This window comes from Macaca thibetana, chromosome 1 (genome assembly GCF_024542745.1).
Source record: "Macaca thibetana thibetana isolate TM-01 chromosome 1, ASM2454274v1, whole genome shotgun sequence".
Taxonomy (NCBI): Eukaryota; Metazoa; Chordata; class Mammalia; order Primates; family Cercopithecidae; genus Macaca; species Macaca thibetana.
In genome coordinates this window covers 143,295,299-143,313,137 of record NC_065578.1, presented here as the reverse complement: position 1 = coordinate 143,313,137, position 17,839 = coordinate 143,295,299, and positions in this window count along the sequence as shown.

Sequence of the window (17,839 nt, the reverse complement as noted above, 5' to 3'; positions counted from 1 at the left end):
AGTTAAGATATAGAAAGTATGACAGAATTCTAAGAAATTGGAGGTATAATATCTGCCTGAGGTAATCAAGAAAAATTTCACGAAAAGGAAGAGTCCTGATAAAAAGTGTAGATTTCAAATGTAAACACACAGACACAGGGAGGGGAACAACATACACTGGGGCCTTGCTGGGGTAGGGAGTGCACAGGGAGGGGAACAACAGGGAAGGAGAGCATCAGGGAAATAGCTAATGCATGCTGGGCTGAATACCTGGATGATGGGTTGATAGGTGCAGCAAACCACCATGATACTCACTTATCTCTGTAACAAACCTGCGCATCCTGCACATGTATACCCTGGAACTTAAAATAAAGTGTAGATTTCAATAAAAAGAGATGATCAAAAAAGGATACTACAGAAAGAGAGAACAGGTATAGAAACATGACGGTCAAAAATGAAGAACATAATTAGAGAAAGGCATCTCTCTTTCCAGTTTCCCTCTAGATGTTTTATCATTCCCCTGATCTTATCTATTTGACTCTTTCAATGTTTCTCCAAATTTTGCTTTACATTCGATTCTGTTTATTATTAGTCTAATTAATAATTTCAATACCTATCTCCACCTAGACTATTGTGACCATCTTCAAAATGGTCTCTTCCATTCATTTTTTCATCTTGTATTAATCTGATGCTTCATTTTACAGCTTAAAAAACAGGATTGGATTTCTCAGTGCCCACTGAATAAAGCCATAAATCTTTACTCTAATATTTAATGTCCCATTATGTCATTCTAGGTTTTGGTTTTATAATTTCCCTTAATGCAGATACACGGAGGCCATGAAATAAGCAAAGAAATCAAGTAACAAAAAGACTGAGATCCAATTAAAAAGTCATGAATGCTTAAAGCACGGTTCATGAGGATTTTCTAGTGGTCTGAGTGCTCACAATCTTGAAAAAGAGTGAATACTACAATCTTGTGGGCTCAATTTTTTAAATATATATGCACATATGCAGAGAATATGTCCAAGTGGAGGTAAACTCGATGTTATAAATAATTATTTTTAGAAAACAGGATCATTAATGTTTTTTCTTTACATTTTTCTGTGTTTTCTAAGTGCTATATTATAAGCCATACTACTTTTTTAATTGAAAGCAGGCTCTAAAATGCATGCTCTAAAAAAAAAAAAAAAAAAAAAAAAAAAGGCCATGAATGACCTTTGAAAGCCCAGTGTCAACAGAAGCATAGAGTGAGCCACAAAGAGAATGAAAAAACTGAGGCGTAAAGAGAAGCTGAAGAGGGAAAGCAGCTAGTGTAGATAATTCCTTGGGGAAATCAGGCATTAAAAGGAATAGTAATGATCAGACAGCATTCCAGAGCAGTTAGGAGTCGCCAGGACCAGCTCCTTGATGGTGGTCATGATAGATGCTGGTGGCGGTGTCAGCTGTTTGTGGTAAGTGGCATCAGGATAGAGGAGACTGGGTGCCCAGATCCCCTATCCAAAATCACAGCAAAAAAGAGAGGCGCTCGTTCAAAACCAGGGAAAATGGGCCTTTACCAAGCCAAAAATCTGCATAAAAATCTTGAAAACATTTATAAGAACCACGACTTTGGGTAGAAAGTTTACTTCAGCATATTTTGGGAAAGGAGGGGGCAATATTAATTAAATATACACTTATTTATTTGTTTATCCCCCAACTTGTCACAGAAGGAATCTAAGACAGCAACAAAGCACTATATGCTGGATAAAAGCCACCACATCCTGGAATATGAGCTAAATTCCCTTGGCCACCAGTCCTGTAAGACCCAAGCAAATAGATCGTAAACAAAGAGCTCAAAGCACCAAGCTCTTAAACAGAAGGAAATAAAACTATGGACGGCTGTGATGAGAAGGGGCAGGTCCCCAGGTGTACCTTTGTGCTGAACTGGCTCCCACCACATCAAAAGCAATGGCACGGCCCCTAATTCCAATTGCTGAAACATTTTAACAGCTGGGAATTAAAGTAAGCTGTCAGCCAGCTCAAAAAGATTTTTTAATTCAAAATAAATCAGGCTAACAACCTGCAGATGTTTGGAGAGAAAATGTTTGGGTGACTCATTTTCAAAACCCAATTCCTTAACTTTGCCATTTCAGGGTTGCTGAATGCCTGCTACCTGCCCTTAGCTTCTAATCAAGAGACAAACTGTTATCTGGCATCCTCATGCTTAACATTGGTCTATTAGGTTGATGAGCAGTCATGGCAGCACCCCTGCTTCTCCAGGGATTCCCTCACTCTCTGATAGCAGGTGTAGATAATCAGTTCTGCCGGGCAGTTTTTGTACTTAAGTTTGCATTCACCTTTATATCAAATTCTTAGAATAAATAGAGATATTCTCAGTTATTTACTCACTGAGAGAACAAAATAAACACAAAGGGAGAAAACTGGGGAAGAGGAGATTGAAGGAAGAATTAGCAATACAACAGACTGAAGATTTATAGCCAGGCTGGGCACAGCAGCTCACACCGGTAATCCCAATGCTTTGGGAGGGCAAGACGGGAGGATCACTTGAGGCCAGAAGCTGGAGAACAGCCTGGGCAACATAGTGAGACTCTGTCTCTACATAAAATAAAATGTAAAAATTAGCCAGGCGTGGTGGTGTGCACCTGTAGTCCCAGCTACATAGGAGACTAAGGTGGGAGGATCACTTGAGCCCAGGAGATCAAGGCTGCAGTGAGTTATGATTACCCCACTGCACTCCAGCCTGAGTGACAGAGCAAGTGAGACTCTGTATCAAAAGAGAGAGAAAAAAAAGATTAATGGCCAAAGATAAATCAGCATCTCAGAGCCTAGACCAAGGACAACCATGGGAGGTGCCACACATCAGTGGACCATGAATGGAAGAAGAAAGGGTAAACTTTAGCTTCTCCATCTGAGAGCCATCCAAGTCAATGAGGACTTGCATTCTTTCAGCTGGTGAATATGAAAGAGACAGAAATAATACGTGCAGTGTTCATCTGATTCTAAAATCTGGGGAGCTGTTGGTCCATCAAAATGATGAGGCAGAGGTATCAGATTACTGCTGGTGCAACTTGAGCCTTCTCACCCATTCATAGCCAGTAGATGGTTTTGCCCCTCCTAGAAGTTCTCCTCCCCCTCTTTACCTCCCATTAGCCAAAGCGGCTGATGCTGGCAAGCAAACAATGGCCTCCGTTTCTTCTTCCTTTGTGCATCCATAGGCCTTTCATGTTCTCCCACTGAGGGTCTTAAACACACTGAGTACGAAAGTAATCTGTCTACAAGTTTGTCTCCCCCTTTTATCCTTGAAAGCAAGAGCTGTGTCTTACCATCTTTGTATCCTCAGCACCCATCATAGGACCTAAACAGAGTAAGCTATCAGAAACTATTAGCTGAATTATTCAGTTAAGTCCATTAAGGAGAAAAAACATTATTTTGAAAGGGAGCAAACTCAAAAGTCTCAAAAATGTTCTTCAGTCATGAAGTCAGTTTCCCAAAATTTGGTGACCTTTCCTCAACCAAAATGACTCCCAAGACCAGAAGCTGAAACAATAATACAACACCTTTGACTAGAGGCTATTGGATCAAACTAACAATGAAAAGAAAGGTTTCTCAGAAACAATACAGTTGACACTTGAATACAAGGGGTTAGGGGCACCAACGCCCCATGCAGTCAAAAACACACAAATAACTTTTGACTCCTCAAAAACATAACTACTGATAGCCTTTCCTGCACAGTTAGGGACTATCTCACCAGAGTCAACATCCTTGACAAATGAAAAGCAATTGGCTACCAAGATTGCATTTCTTTCCAGCAAGGATCAATAGCTAAAAGGACATATACTGAGTTTGATTCTCTCCTACATCACAAAAGAAGTGGACTTCCACTAGCCATGATCATGTCGAACAAAATTGTCAAAATCCAATACCTTTCTACTTGTCTCCATTAGTCACTAGTTTCATCTGAAAAAGTCATATTATCTAGTCAGTCAATAAACATCACTCAAAGTCCTACTAGGTGCCAGGCAGCATGCCAGATAGATAGATGAATAGACATGATTTCTCTCTCACAGAGCTTAAGCTGGTTCTTCCTAACTTACACCCTTTATTGGTAAACTGGGGCTCCTGATAGAAAGGGTTCTAATTAAGAATAAATGAGATAACATATGTCATGTGTCAAACACAGTACCTAGTAAATAATATAGGCTCATTAAATGAAATATACTATTATTATGATTAATCAAATGAGATAATGTCTAAGTTCTATGAGTTGTACAATGCAGTACAGTTGTTGTTACCATTTCTACCATAGAAAAGTTTCAGTAGAATTGTTAAAGTCAATATATTTTCATTAATTTAAAATGCTGAACTTTATGTACATCTACATTTCAAATGTGGCCGTTCTGACAGCCCATGCACACTTTAGACCCTAGAAAATGTTGGTAAGTAGGCTTATCTCTGAAAACTCCTCCAAAGCACCCTACACACTAGCTACATCAAACAGCTTGCAATTGCTAATACAACAAGCTCATTCACCCTTGGCTCCAGTGGAATCTGTGTAGACTTGGTTTTTTTGGCACCATGTTACATTTCTCTGTCTCCCTACCTCGAAGTCACATCATTGAGGACATGAAACTTGTTCTACCTTTGCTTTCTATACCTGCTGGGTTTTTGCTCAGTTCCTAGGGTGTAGTAATGGTTTGGTGCATTAATGTTCATTATTTTAAATATAATGATTAAATGAATGAACAAGAAGGAACAAACAGAATATATTACTTCTGTTCTAACTATCTTCTTATATGTAAAATAAATCATGTTAGAAGCATAGTTCCTTACGTTCTCTATTTATCCAGAATTCAATAAGCACTTAATAAACACATGATTAACTATTGTGTGTACGTCCAGGTGCCAGGCCCTATGAGTGATATAGAAATGACATAGACAGTGCACACATTGTACACAGATTTTTAGACTTTGAAGGCTAACAACGCGTCAGATCTATTATTCAAAACTATCATCTTATAAATTATGAAACTAAAGTTCATTCATAGAGTTTGATTTAATCAAAAAACAATGACAAACATATATTATCTACTTACCATGTGCCAAACACGTTACATGTATTATCTCCTTTAATTCTCAAAGACACACTATAAAGTACTATTATCATCTCCATTTCACAGATGATGAAACTTTTGTATTAGGAAGATTAAGCAACTTGCCCAAAACAAGATCAAATCAAAGAAGAAGGCTGTAGCAACTCCCACCCAATTCTCATGCTCTCTCACCATGCTGATTAAACAACTGAAATGGTCCAAAAGTAACATGTGAGCAGAATTTCAAGCAGGAACACTGCTAACCTGGCATCCATCAGCACAATCGAGAGACCCATGGGCCACTAAAGAGACGGCTGTCTCCTGCAGCTCATCAGAGGCAGGTCGATTCAGGGTGTATGACAGCTTGTAACTTCTCATCTGTCTTGTGATTTATTAAATGTGATTCTGGTTACTTTAATATAAGGAAAAACGAAGGTGCTCTTTCTCTCTCCCTGCCCTCACCTCTGTCTCTTAGATGCAAGAGTAGAGACAGAAAGATGGGTGGGGCTACATGTTCGGAATCAGAAATCATCCACCAAGCCACACAGTTGCTCATTTCACCAGAGAAAGACATCTCAGTGTCCATTGTAAGTAACTGACTTACCACTCCCCTCAGTGCCCCCGCCCCCCAGAAGCAATCAAATGGTGGGTCAGGAAATTAGACTCGTCCACGAGCCACTTCTGCCACCTAGCATGAAGAGACCTAGACAGAATAATTTCAGTTGATAGAAGAAGAAACACAACTTAACCTCCAAATTGCGAAACCATTTCCAACAAATGCCATTTACTTTCCCCAGACTATTTTATAAGCCACTAAACAAACGAGCATCTGTAGGTCAAATGCAGTAAATTAAGGCTGTAATTATGAACCAGCCAAAGACTTTTTAACAAAAGAAGGTACCATGAGCTTAAGTTACAAAATATGTCATGCTTACATTAAGATCAAAATCAGGCTGGATGTGGTTGCTCATGCCTGTAATCTCAGCGCTTTGGGAGGCCAAAGCAGGAGGATTTCTTTTTTTTTTTTTTTTTTTATTATACTTTAAGTTCTAGGGTACATGTGCATAACGTGCAGGTTTGTTACATATGTATACTTGTGCCATGTTGCTGTGCTGCACCCATCAACTCGTCAGCACCCATCAACTCGTCATTTACATCAGGTATAACTCCCAATGCAATCCCTCCCCCCTCCCCCCTCCACATGATAGGCCCCAGTGTGTGATGTTCCCCTTCCCAAGTCCAAGTGATCTCATTGTTCAGTTCCCACCTATGAGTGAGAACATGCGGTGTTTGGTTTTCTGTTCTTGTGATAGTTTGCTAAGAATGATGGTTTCCAGCTGCATCCATGTCCCTACAAAGGACACAAACTCATCCTTTTTATGGCTGCATAGTATTCCATGGTGTATATGTGCCACATTTTCTTAATCCAGTCTGTCACTGATGGACATTTGGGTTGATTCCAAGTCTTTGCTATTGTGAATAGTGCCGCAATAAACATACGTGTGCACGTGTCTTTATAGCAGCATGATTTATAATCCTTTGGGTACATACCCAGTGATGGGATGGCTGGGTCATATGGTACTTCTAGTTCTAGATCCTTGAGGAATCGCCATACTGTTTTCCATAATGGTTGAACTAGTTTACAATCCCACCAACAGTGTAAAAGTGTTCCTATTTCTCCACATCCTCTCCAGCACCTGTTGTTTCCTGACTTTTTAATGATGGCCATTCGAACTGGTGTGAGATGGTATCTCATTGTGGTTTTGATTTGCATTTCTCTGATGGCCAGTGATGATGAGCATTTTTTCATGTGTCTGTTGGCTGTATGAATGTCTTCTTTAGCAGGAGGATTTCTTAAGCCTAGGAGTTTGAGGCTGCAGTGAACTGAGACTGCACCACTACGCTCCAGCCTGGGCAACAGAGCAACACCCTATCTCTAAAAAAATAATAATTAATTAATAAAAATAAATAAAGTTTTAAAAGCCAATTAGATCTGAGATCAAAATCATAGGTACAAACTACTATAACTTTTAAATCAGCAGGAACCAATACAATGAGATTTTATATCTGCTATGAAATTGTTCCTACTAAGAAACCACAGTTTAGAAAAAGCATATTTGACACATGATAGAATCTTTATTTACTTGTTTGTTTTGTTATTTTCCTGGTTTAAGAAAGACAGTGTATGATCAAGGGCAACATTTCAAAAGCTTTCTTACAATAAATAAAGTAAGTTTCACAAAGTTGCCCCTATATACCTCTCAGTGTTGGCTAGAGACATACTTCAATGGTGAAAGTCAGTGAATACATCTATGCAAGAGGCAAAACACATCCCAACACACAGCTTTCTGGTGGGGGCCTTTACTCAAAGTGAGAGTGACTTATAGAGAGCCTGCATCTATCTCTCAGAAAAGCCTCGATACAAACTATTTCTCACAACATGGAAAACGAGTAGATAGATGAAAGATCAATCTGTAACCTCTAGAAAGATTCTGAAGTGAAGACATTCTATGATTCCAATAAAATACCCATTTTCTCCAATGATCAACCAAAAAATGGGTAAGGCAACTCTCCTCTAATGGAAACTGAAGAGTCAGTAAACCCTGTGCCAGTGTGGATGGCCCAAAACAAAGAAATACGGTTGCAGAGTCACTCTTCAATCTCAATTGAGTTGGAAGAGTTAAATTCTGAGGGTTGAAATTTGCAGCACTTGCTACCAGCCCAGCACCCGCCCCCCACCAAATGCACACAAGCACACACATACACGCAGAATGTATGGCAATCTTCATTTCTTAAATTATCTAGGGCAGGAAATACAGACTTTGGGGGAGAATTGCTGGAAACCAGAGGAGAAGTCACATCAGACTCACAGGCTGGCAAACCACCGGTGACTAGTTTGGGGAAAAGGAGTGTAAGAACGCCTCTTCAGGCCTAGCAAAGGGAATCCAGTTACATCATAGGAGGGGGAAACCACTTCAAAGCCTAGATATTGGCAGCCTGAATCCCACAAAGGATTGAAATGAAATACTACCTAATTCACCAGGCCTGGAGCTACGAGTCAAACAACTTAATTCCTCCACAGAGCCTTGGTTAATGATCAAGATCCCAGTCTCTCCCCGACCCACTCAGCATTTTGAGTGTAGTTGGTCTTTATGTACGTGTTTCATTTTTTGGAAAGCTACATGAGATGATGGAAAGGCATAAAGTAAAGAGGCATTTTTATGAGAGGGAAAAGGGCATTTTTTTTTCAGTACTGCCACCTGCGAAGTTCTTTTAGAGCACTAACTGATAGACGTTGAGCTGCTAGAAGGGAAAGAGGCAAGATGTACGGGCCTGCACCAGAAAAATAGAATGGGCTTTAGGAATTCGGTTTTCAGCCTATATTCCCAATCTAAACTGGTTATCTCGGACAATAGTTCTTCAGAAAATATCCTCCAAAAACAGGCTCATATCCCGAAATTGGGATTGTGCCAGGGAGCACCTAAACTCCAGTTTAGCATCTTGTCTTAAAAGAGCCTATCTGGGCCAGGTGCGGTGGCTCATGCCTGTAATCCCAGCACTTTGGGAGCCCAAGGTGGGTGGATCGCCTGAGGTCAGGAGTTTGAGACCAGCCTGGCCAGCATGGTGAAACCCTGGCTCTACTAAAAATACAAAAATTAGCCAGGCATTGTATCACGCACCTGTAATCCCAGCTACTCAGGAGACTGAAGCAGAAGGATCGCTTGAACCCGGGAGGCAGAGGTTACAGTGAGCTGAGATCACACCACTGCACCCTAGCCTGGGCAATGGAGCGAGGCTCTGTCTAAAAAATTAAAAAATAAATTTAAGAAAAGAGTCTAACAATATCAAGGAAAAATGAGCACAGAAACTTACAAAGGTTGTGCCACGGTGGTGTGGCATGTTGATAGAGGGGGAAGTCATGGGTGTGTGAGGACAGGGGGTAAATGGAAACAGTAGACTTTCTATCCAGTTTTGCTGTGAGCCTCAAACTGCCCTTAAAAATAAAGTATTAATATTTTAATGTTAAGAAGAGAAAAAAACATACAGATGTCCTACTCTGTATCGATCTAATATTCTATCTACTTCTCCTCTGTCCTCCCTTCATGCCCTCTTATCACCTCTTTGTCATTCCCATCTCCAGCTTGGAACACCTTTCCTCTTTTCTGACAATTGTTACAAGCCTCGTTCCATGCCCATCACGTAAAACAAAATTCTTATGCGAATTACATAGATTTGTAAAGCTCCTCCTGGAGCCCCACCATGTTTAGAGCCACCTGTCAGGCACATTCATTTCCTAATTGTTCATGTGTTTATTCTATTTCCAAGAATATGATTAGTTCTTTGAAAGTATTATGTTTAATTATGTTTCAGGATTCTTCCAGCACCTACTTAGCCAAACAACATTGTAGATGCTTGGTAAATAGCTGATTACCGACTTTAAGTTCTAGATAAACTGTAAAATTTAGCTTGAATTGGACCTCACGCATCTGAGGTCCTGGGATGTGGCCAGGGTCGGGTACGCATAAGGAAATGGTTATTCCGTCTAAAACAGGAATGAGTTTACCATGACTTTTAATCATTTACCATGGCCTAAGCTGGAGATTTTTCTTGTCTCATGCTCAAAAGACTACAAATTATCTCACACATTTGAAAAAAAAAAAAAAGGACATTCTATTCTACCCCGTTTTCATCTAAAAATTTAGAGCCATCGGCCAAGCTCAGTTCAAATAGCATGTGCATGAAAGCAACTGGCAGAATTGGGACAGATAGAAGAAATCAGTGCCCAAGCCAAGAAAGAAGGCTTTTCAAGGCAAGGTTCTGTGTCCTAGGAAGCCTAGGAATCTCACAAGACACTGCCACTTGCTATGAGACAAAGATCTCTGCTGTAGAGGAGAACTAGCTCTGCAGAAAAACTAACACGATGGAGAAGCCAGACTTGAATCGAGTCAGATCATGTTTAATGGAGCAGAGTCAGTTGAGGAACAATTTTTCCAACAGGCAAAGTTGGTCCTGAGCTCCCTTGCAACTCCCACCTGCACCTATCCTTCCTCTTCCTATCAAGCACCCTCCAGGTAGGTCTCCCTGCAGACTGATGGATTCCAGGGCTCCCAACAGGGCCCCACCCAGTCCTGCTTTGGTTAGTGATCACTCACATTCTCTAACTCTCATTCCACATATCAAATGCCCAGTTTGTGAAACATTCCCCACCGCCCCCCCCCATTTATAAAGCAATCGGATAAACTCTCTGAACTGTGAAACTTCTGAGCAAAAACGTTCCATAGAGATTATTTCATCTCAGTCCCTTAGACCAAACCGAGGCCACAGAGTTAGCGTGATTTGCTCTAGGCCCCCACAGTGAAGTAGTAGCCAACTGGGACCACCCTGAAGCCTCATGATTGGCTAACAATTGCACCATTGCTCTTCCTGCCACACTATTCAGTAACAGTCATCAGATATTCACTGAGCACCAACTACATGCCAAACCCTGTGCTAAACTGCAAAATTGGGATCACCAAGACATAAGAGACTAATTGAACCTCAATATTGTTCATCAAATCATTTATCATTCAATAAAAATTAAGTGAATATATGCTGTGTTATGGATTCTGCTTAAATGCTCATCCCAGAAATAGCTGAAATTGAATTATTGCAATGGCTTTGTACTGTATTCACTTAACTAATTTTGAGCTGAGATTCCCAACACTCCCTCCTACAGTTGGTGCAGGTTAGGGTTAACCTCAAGAGAAGTTTGCCCATGATTCAGAGGGCAGAAGCGAAGTAGCAGCCATTATGTTCTGAAGGTGGATGTAGGTACCAGAGGCTATGGTAGCAAATCTGTGGGATCAGCTTGTCAGTGTAAGCCTGCAGCCAAACCTGCAGCTGTCCCAGACACCACCACATTTCCTGCTTCAGGTTCTGCATATCAGGTTTGGAGGTGGTAGGGGATGGTGGTAGGTTCCAGACTGTCTTCTCAATTGCATTTGTTCTTTGCCTTCTGTGCTACTTCATGCCCAGCTTATTATTCCCCAGCTGCCAGCTCTGCAGAGGTACAGCAACTTCAGGTTCACTATCAGACCAGACAAAAAGATAACAGTCTTCCTTAGACTTCTTCACCAGCTCCCACAGTTGCATAAGATGGAATAATAAACCCCCTATTCCATATCACTCATACTGGATCTCTTTTTCTGACTGAACTTTGATACAGAAAAGCATCCTATTAAATATCCTTTAATTTAGTCTTTCTGAAACATGAGTAATGCATGATGAACTCATTTAAAAAAAAAAAAAACCTTGTAATTTCCTAGTGTTTACTTAAATTATTATTATCATGACCTTACCTAAACAGGTACAAATATTAATCAAAACATGTAACTATAAATGAAAATAAATTTTATAAATAAAATTTAAAACCAATAATATTCACATCAGTTACACTAATTTAATGTGCCTGATAATGTCATTGTGCTGAAATGAAGTCATGAATGAATCCACAGTACAGGTTCTTTTGCTATCCCAAGCCTGTACCACTGGACACTATGTGGTGTCTGAATACTCGCGTCCTTTTCTGTGTTTGAATTACTGTAAAGCCTTCTGTCACACAGCTTTCTGGGATGTAATTTGGCTCACTTCGTGCAAACACATCACGCAGTTACCAGCTGAAACTCTAGCCTCCTTAGTAAATATTAAAAAGTTAACTTTACCAGAGCCCAGGTCTTCTTGTTCAACCCCCCGCCTCCCCCCCCGCCTCACATTGCTCCCTGGAGACCCCACCCTCTCCAGGCGTAGCTGGATTCCTCATCCTGGCAGCTAAGTCAATCTTTCCCAAGAGAACAAGGCATTCAGCCTCCTACGCACAAGAGTTGCTGGCCAAGAGAAAGTCGATTCTTTATTGGAGATGAGAGAGCAACACACCCAACCCTGCCATATGTTGGAAAATCCAATAAAAGAGTAAATAATGTCTTCCCTGATTCTTTGTAATAATCCAGAATAACCAATGGCCATGATCACTATGTAACTTCCAATCATCTGGAAATTGCAGCTTGGAAGAGCTAGCCCTGGTAAGTTCCACACTCACACTAAGAAGCCTGTGATAGGTGTGAAAACCTCAGCACCTCTACTGGGTCCCCTTTCCTGCCTGGAAAGCCACAGGGCATGTAAAGGCATGTCCGCTATACAAAGCACTGTGAGGCTGCTCTGAAGTTGTATTTAACCTCCATGCACCTCTGCAACATACTATCCTAACAGAGACACTTGCAAAGCCTCAGACACACAATACATTTGTGATAATGGCCATTTCCAAAGGCTAGCTTACTTGTTGCATTTCTATATGTGAAGTGTGATTAAAACTTGTGCTTCAATCTGATTCTTTTCTTCCTTTGTTTCCCTTGGCTCAAATGATCATCAGTGAAGCAATACAGCAGTTTATGGGACTCTGCCACCTCCCAAGATAAAATTATAAATCAGAGCTAATTTGTTCAGATGCATTAATGGATGGCTGGCTCACAATGAGCTCGAATGTGGCAAGGGCAGCACCAGATCTCGGTGACAACCAAGCCACCCTGGTAGGTTCTATTCTCACTCTCAAGGGAGGACGCTACAGGACTGGGACTCCCAAAGCCTCACTGTTAGATCCTCAAACCAAACAAGCACAGTTGTTTCCCTGAAAAATCTGCTGTCATTCTTGGGACATTCAGGCACCCCCTCTAAGGTTCATCCTCATTGTGGGAAGTTATTGAATGAGGTGAAGTCAATTACCAAAAAGAAGGATGATCACAGTCAATAGCTGACATGTTCCTCGGCTTTCTCATGTGCCAGGCATTACCCTTGATCTTTGGCCAACTGTCTCCTATTTCATATTCATTTTTCAAATAAACAGCTGGGGCTTAGGAAGGTGAGGCACTCTGCCTGCCCTCCTAGGTAGGTAGGTGAGGAAGCTGGCTCACTCTAACCCCAAAGCCCCACTCTTGACCACCAACTGCACCATTCTTCACTGAGAACAGTGGGTTTGCACAATTCCACTCTTCTCTGGTGTTTTTGAACCCTGTTAGAACTTTAAATCCCTTTCACCTGTGCATTTCTAATTAAATGAAAAACAAGCCTCCTTGTATATATTTTTTATATTTCTTTGGAAACATCTTTTTTATGTCTACAGCCAAGAGAGGTCTGAGCCCCAGTATGTGCCAGATGAGGTATGTCTTCTCTTTGCACATCATGCTAACATTTGCTTATTTCAGTAAGTGCAATGGCTAATCATGTGGCTGTTATGCTTACTCCTTCATACTGGTAGTTTTAGCCAAAATATTATTTAACCTGTAATCCTATGAGAGCAGGGACCATATCCTCCCTAATGCCCATCCTGATTCTTGGAGCAAAAGCCTGTATAAACGAATAAAGGAAGGGAGGGAGCAAAAAAGAAGGGAGAGAAATGCTTAGAATTCCACTGTTCCTTGAACGCCAGGTATAAAGATACACAGTAGCTGCCCTGCAAGAGCTCTAGTCAAATGAGGGAAGCAGACTTGGAAACAAATAATAAGAACACAACCAGAAAAAAACTATCAGGTCAGTGCAGAGTAGTACGAGAGCGAGGATGAGGGGATCTGGAAGGTTTCTCAGCGGAGTGACATTTGGCATTGAGGAAAGAGTGGCATTAGGCATTGGAATCAACCTCTGGGAAAAGCTGGAAGGAAGACAGGCAGGTGCTTGGTGGGCCATACCAGGCCCATTTCTACAGAGGAGAAAAAGATTCAGAGAGGTCAGCTGACTAGCCAAAGATTGCAGCTTATAAATCTTAGACCCAGCAGTCGGCTGCTCTTCTCTGGATGGTCTGGCCAGCAAGCTGGTCACTTAATGCACGCCCCTCTATTGTTCTTGAGAGTTGCCAGGTTTTGCAGATCATCTGATGATTTGGCCTCTAGGTGAACAAAGAGGAGTTTGTGTCCATGGCGGGTCCTCTTCTCATTCTTTAGGCTCTCCTGCCCTCTTGTGGTTTTGCAGAGCTACAGCCACCTGAGCGGTCTTCATACATCAGAGAGAAAACATCTAATAATGAGTGCTGGATTGCAGCCCGATCCCTTCCCAGTTCCAAAACAAAACAAAACAACTCTTGAGCCAAGAATCTTTTAAAAATATTTATCAAAGAATACACTCATGTTTTTAACTGATCATGCATATTTTAAATAGCAAAAGGTCCAAATGGTGGTGGGAGGAAGTAAGAGGAGGCATAGGTATATCAAATTCTGTTTCTTTACACAGAGGTAGTGCATGCATGTTTAGAAAACCCAACTCAAAATGAGTAGACTGTCAATAAATATAAAAGCTAAGGCGCAGAGTGGTAGGGAAAGGATTGCCCTAGACAAAGCTACCATTTTAAGTTCTGGACCCCAGTTGAATTGTCCACCTGGTGAGAGTTTTGCAGGGTGGAAACAATGCCTTCAGCCAGTCATGAAATAAGAAAAAGTCTGTTCCCTGAGAGGAGACATCTGCATGAAACCTACAGGCATGTGGGAACCAGATCTTAACCTTGGTTTCAATGCAAGTATTTGAGAAATGACTGCAAACAGCAGTAACTACCAGTTTTGTCTTTTATTATTCAGAATTCTTGTTAACTTCAGAGGAGTGCAAATGTGAAATGGACATTGCCCCATCCCAGCAGAGGAAAACATAACATACAGCTAACAGAGACAAAGACTTTCTATTGCCAGGAACAATGGCCAACACTCATCACTCTTGGTGGAGACAGTAGGAAACTGGGATTCAAACACACAGTGAAGAATTTCAGTTAGATGCAAGGGAGAAATTTCCACAGGGACCGTGAGTGATAATGTGTTATGTTGCAAAGAAAACCGAACTTAAAATATAGAACACTGGATCTTAGTTCCTGCTCTGCCACAAACCAGTCGTGTGACCTTGTGAGAGCCATTTTACTATTCTGGGTCTCAGTCCCCTCAACTGCTAAAAGAGTATCACAATAAATCTCTAACTTTCCATTCAACCCTAAATGTTTATAAGTCAAATGTTCTATGATGCTTCCCTTTGGAGGCTGTCAAAGGAAGGAGAATATTTCAAGCTATTTCCATTTGTTTGGACACGGATGTAGTTGGAACCAGGAGAATAACTAAAATGGCTTCTTCAGATGGCCTCCTCTTCCAAAGTCTAGGGAATTTGGGGATGCTTGCCAAATTACATTGTTAGCCTAATTAATTGATTTTAACACCTCAATGTTTTAAACCTCAATGATCATCTTCCAGAAAATAGAGCAAAAATTCAACGCAATGGAAAGCGAAAAAAACACATAAGAAAATCTAAGGTACAACCCAAGGAGTTTAGTATCTATAGATAAATTCAGAGAGAACACAGAAAACAGATGAGTAGAATCATCAGCTAAATAATTCACCAAAAGTGAAAAAATAAATCCCAAACTAGAAGGCACAAATTTCAGATGGAAAGTACGCATTTTCATCAAGTGTTCACCCAGCACAATAGATGAAAATGGAAAGAGACACAAACTAAGGCATATCATTGTGAAATTCAAAAAAAAAAAAAAAAGGAAATTCCCAGAAAAATATTACTGGGAGACCACAAGCTGACAGCTCTGAAGCAGACACAGAGAGCAACCAGTTCAAATTGGAACAGGTCAGAAGGGATCTAAAAGACACTTCCTCAGCAAAGTACGTGTAATAGAACACATGATGGACTCCAACAGACTGAACGAAGATTTTGACAATTGATAAAAATGGTTGAGGTCAAATTGGTAATATGTAAATAGAAACTGAAGCAAATCAATAATTAAGACAAGTTTATGAAGTCTAGAAAAAACAAAACGTTGAGCAAGAAAGGAAAAGTACTTGCCACCATTATAGACCAGTCCCTCTGTTTTGTATTTATTTTGTAACCATTGTATTGAGAGATTGGAATTTCAAATCAGTGGGAAACAAACAACATTTTAAAATCACTGTTTTCATTCACACTCTGTCAAATCTTCCTTCCCCGCTCAATAGTAAATCCTTTAACACCTCAAACAAGTGCCATAACTTTTCAGTTATTAAAATCACCTCCATCCTGTTAATAACTCTGGACTCATACTTGATTCAAAACCTTTCCTCTCCCTCATTGCAAGTCAGACCTATGGCTTGAGGGACTTGGAGAGTGAAGGATGACACTTTCATTAGCGTACCACCTCTGTGCTCAGGTCTGGATTCTCTGGTGATGGGAACAAGGAAGGGAGATACGGGAGATTGGTGAACAGCAAATGACTCCTTACTTAACTGGAGTCGTTGCAGTCCTCTCTCTGGCCAACCCTGATTGGCCATTAAGGCTGGGCACGTGGGCAGGCACCCAAAGCCAACTCTTTTGTGAGGCTCATGAATATGTTGACTGGAGAGCACTGAAGGGGCCTTCTGACTACATGTTTTGTTGACATGGGAAATGCTACTCTGGCCACCTCTTCTATCCTCCCATATCCTGTCACTCATGCTGCATCTCTCACAGTCCTTTGCTGATGGGGTCCCCTTATCCTGTGTGTATCTCCCTCAAGTGGAGTAGCATCAAAAGGGCTCAAGCCCAGCCACCTCCACAGGTTCCACTCCATCCACTAGAGACTCACAGACCCCTGCCAGACTAACTGGTGGTTGTGCTGATCATGGTACTCTTTCTGCAGCCCTGTAGTCTCCCTCCCGTTCTTTTCCCTTTCCCAGGTACTCACGGACAGATCAGCAAGTCTGATGACTAAGGAATGAGATGCCAGTCTCCCTGCCCTGCACAGTCACACCCAATCTCTCCACAGGATTGTGGGGAGCCCCTTCACTTGATGATGGGGAAGGAGATCAACCCCTGTGCCACCCAAAGGGAGAGTGGCAATCACCTCTTACCATGAACACGGCACTCCTCACAAGGCTAGTGACCCAATTCCTGTGTCTCCCATTCCTTCTCAAGGCTTCTTATGTAAGGGACCATCATTTCCCTTCCCACCCCTTCATCCTGTGTTTGGAGGGTGGTAGGTGCTAACAGGGAAGTTCTGCCTCCTCCTTGTAAGCCCTGGATGGAGATGTCTGGCTCCCATTTGCCTATTCTTAAAAAATAGGATTACTTGAGCATCTTCCTTTCAGGTTGGGATTTTAGTCACAATTCTGGGACAACATGCTTTTACATCTGTTCTAATATCTGTCTCCCTGATTAAACTGTGAACTTCCTGAAGACCACATCTTGTGATCTCATGCAAAGGCCATATCTCATTTCTCAATGTATCCCAACCCCTAGCATAGCATCAGGCATATAACAGATTCTCAGTAAATATAGAGTAAATAAAGTGGGAGTGAAAGAATAATTCATAGGTGGATGGATGGATAGATAGATAGACAGACAGATAGACAGAACCTCTTTCCTGCTTCCATTGACATTGACAAATAAGAAACTACTACTGGTCTTGTGTGTTAATATCAGCCTCAGGCAGTAAGGGCACAACATTGACTTCGTCATTTAGGAACTCCCAAGAATTAATTGTTTCAAGCTCTCTTTCTGTCCTCTTGCACTCCTTTTCATCCTCATTCTCTTGGGTTTCATTAAAGAAACAATGTTATTTATTCTGTATTAAGAAGAAAAAACACTCTTTTTTATCTGAAATATCTGGGTAATAAAATGTTAAATATCTCTGATATCACAGATAGCATTAAGAATTGAGTCTTTTTTTTAAAATGTCCACCATTCACATTTAAATGTGAGAGGATGGTACAAAATGACCCTTCAACAAATAACTGCCAGAATTCTATCTTGCA